We start from the raw sequence: 3272 nt of genomic DNA on the forward strand, positions 1-3272 counted from the left end.
TACTAAGTTAAATAGGATTAAGGAGGAAATGAAATGGAGAAGAATCTTCTGTGTAAAATTTATCTTCAAAAATCTTTATAGGTTGGGCATGATGGCACATGCCTGTAATCCCAGCAGCTCCAGAGGCTATCAAAGAGTTAACAAGTCAGACTCTCCTCTTCAGCCTCTGTTTTCTAGGCAACCCTGTAGAAAACAACAAACAGCTGGATTTCTGACCTATTCAGCAATTGGAAAACAATGAGGCTCTCTGCCAATACTCAAATGCACAACTCCAATTCTTGAAAACTGCTCAGATAGCCAAACTGAGCCCTTAAAAGAATAATCCAAACTTAAAAGAAATCGTATAATTATTTAAAACAACCCATGAACAATACCTAGCACCGGTCTGGCACAAACTAAACACTTCACATTTTTATTAGGTGGTTGACTCATATATTTCCACACAATTTTAGGTAGAGTAATGGATGGTATGGAGGGAAATAAAGCATTTATTGTTTTTTATTTTGTGCATATGTACAATAGGGGCAAGCTAAAATTACTCAATGAAGTTTAAAAAATGTTTTTGTTCTCAAAATTGCTTCACATGAGAAGGCTGTGTACAGAAGTAAGAATATGAACCTATTGATAAAAATCCATCTAGGGGGCACAAAGGCTAACTAGAAGTGCCTAATGTTGATTCCTCACCAAAAAAAAGGACCAAAATTATAAATAATTACATTTCAACTAGAGTGCCTAAAGGAGACTTCAGTACCTCACTTTCAATAATGAATAGGTCCATGAAACAGAAAATCACAAAAACCAGATTTGACCTGGACTTTAAACCAAATGGATTTTACCAACACATATAGAACTTCAAACCAACAGCAGCAGAATGCATATTCTTTTCTAGTGCACATGGAACATTCTTCAGGATAGACCATATTTGCTAGAAAACAAGATGTAACAAATTCAAGAAGGTTGAAACCACATCTAGAAATGTTTCCTACCACAACAACATGAAACCAGAAATCAGTAACAGGAATAATATTGGAAGATTAACAAATCCATGAAAATTAACAACAAATGGGTCAAAGAGGAAATCAACAGGGTACCTTAAAAATATTCCGAGACAGATTTCCATAGAAACACAACATATCCAAACCTTTAGGACTCAGCAAAAGGAGTTTTAAGAGAGTAGTTTATAGTAAATAAAAACTGTGTTAAAAATATTTCAAATAGGGCTGGGGCTGTAGCTCAGTGGTGAAGTTCTTACCTCGCATGTGTGAGACACTGGACTCAACCTCAGCACCATATAAAAATAAATAAAGATATTGTGCCCATCTACAACAACAATAACAAAAAAATTCAAATAAATAGCCTAAAATTACACTTCAAAGACCTACAAAAAGATGAAAAACTAAATTTCAAATTAACAGAATGAAGTAAATAATGAAGATCAGAATAGAAGTAAATCATATGGAGAACAGAAAAGCCACAGGAAAAAATCAAGAGTTGGTTACTTGAAAATAACACACAAAATCAACAAAAAGAGAGGACTTAAATAAAAAATATCAGAAATTAAACTGGAGATATTACACTGTATACCTCAGAAATACAAAGAATCATGGAGGGTTATTATAAATAATTACATGACAACAAATTGAATAACCTAGAAGAAATAGATAAATTACTAGGAAAGCATAATCTACAAAGATAGAATCAAGAAGAAATAGAAAGCTTTAGCAGACCAATAATAAACAAAGGAATTGAAGAAGTAATTAAAAACCTTCCAACAAACAAAAGCCCAGGACCAGATGGCTTCACAGTTGAATTCTACCCAACATTCAGAAGAGAATTATTACCAACATTTCTTAAACTCTTCCAGAAAAAAAAAATAGAGCTAGAGAGAACAGATCAAAACAAATTTTTCTGAGGCCAGCATCACCTTAATACCTAATATCTAAGCTAAGACAAAAACACCACAGTAAATAAAACTACAGGTCAATATCTCTGATGAGATATTGCATAAGATATGAGCATAAGATATGAGTCCATAAGACTACACATCGAAAGGACTATGCATTATAACCTAACAGCAATTATTCCTGACATGCAAGGCTGGTTTGACATGTGTAAATCAATCAAAGTGATAGTCACATTAACAGAATAAAAGTCAAAAACCACATGATTCTCCCAGTTGGTGCAGAAAAAAAAACAACATTATTTCAGAAGGGTTAGCATAATTTCTTGATGAAACTCATAAAGGTTTAGACATAAAAGGCCAAAAGGTATGAAAAGATGATCAACATCACTAATCATCAGGGAAATGCTAATTAAAACAATTATGAGATACCATCTCACACCCATATAGATGGCTACTTTCAAAAAGATGAGATACAATGTTGGCAAGGGTGTAGAGAAAAGGGAACCCCAGTATACTGCTGTGGTACAGTAGATATGGGATGGAATTTCCTAAGGAAATTAAAATAGGATTACCATGTGATCCAGTAATCTTTAATCCTGGGTACATAACTAAAGGAGATGAAATCACTACCTCACAAATATATCTACATTCCTATCTTCAATGCAGCATTATTTATAATAGCCAAGATATGGAAACAACCCAAATGCCCATAGATGGATGAATGGATAAAGACAATGTTATAGATGATGATGATAATGATGATGATGATGATGATGATGATGATGATAGACAGAGAGATAGATAGATAATTCATCCTTTAAAAAGTGGAAGATATCCCGCCATTTGCCATAGTACAAATAGACCTGGATGACATTATGCTTGATTAAATAACCAGACACAGAAAAAAAAAATTGTATCTTCCCACTTTTATGTGGAGGAGAGTGAGGGAGGGAGGGAGGGAGAAGTAAATAGATCAAGGATATAGAGAATGAAATAGTGGATACCATGCTAGGTGGAGGTAAAGAGGAAAATATAGAGAAGTAGGTGAAGGATAGAAAGTAGTAGATATGTAGGAATGAACAAGTCAAAAGATTTGATGCACAACATGAGGATTAAAACTAATAAAATTTATTAGAAATTTTTGTTAAATAAATTTTAGTTGCTTTTGTCATAAAAAAGCAATTGTGAGATGATAAATATGTTAATCAGCTTTATTATAATATCCATTTTACTCTGTGTATTTAATGGTATAAATGTAAAATATAAACAATAAATTTCATTATAAAAAACTAAAAGGAAGAGATGTAAATCTCAGAGAAAACAACTTAAACCATGATAATTTGGGTAGTAGCATGAAACCACTGGAGAG

Source organism: Callospermophilus lateralis, chromosome 6, assembly GCF_048772815.1.
Source record: "Callospermophilus lateralis isolate mCalLat2 chromosome 6, mCalLat2.hap1, whole genome shotgun sequence".
Classification (NCBI taxonomy): Eukaryota; Metazoa; Chordata; class Mammalia; order Rodentia; family Sciuridae; genus Callospermophilus; species Callospermophilus lateralis.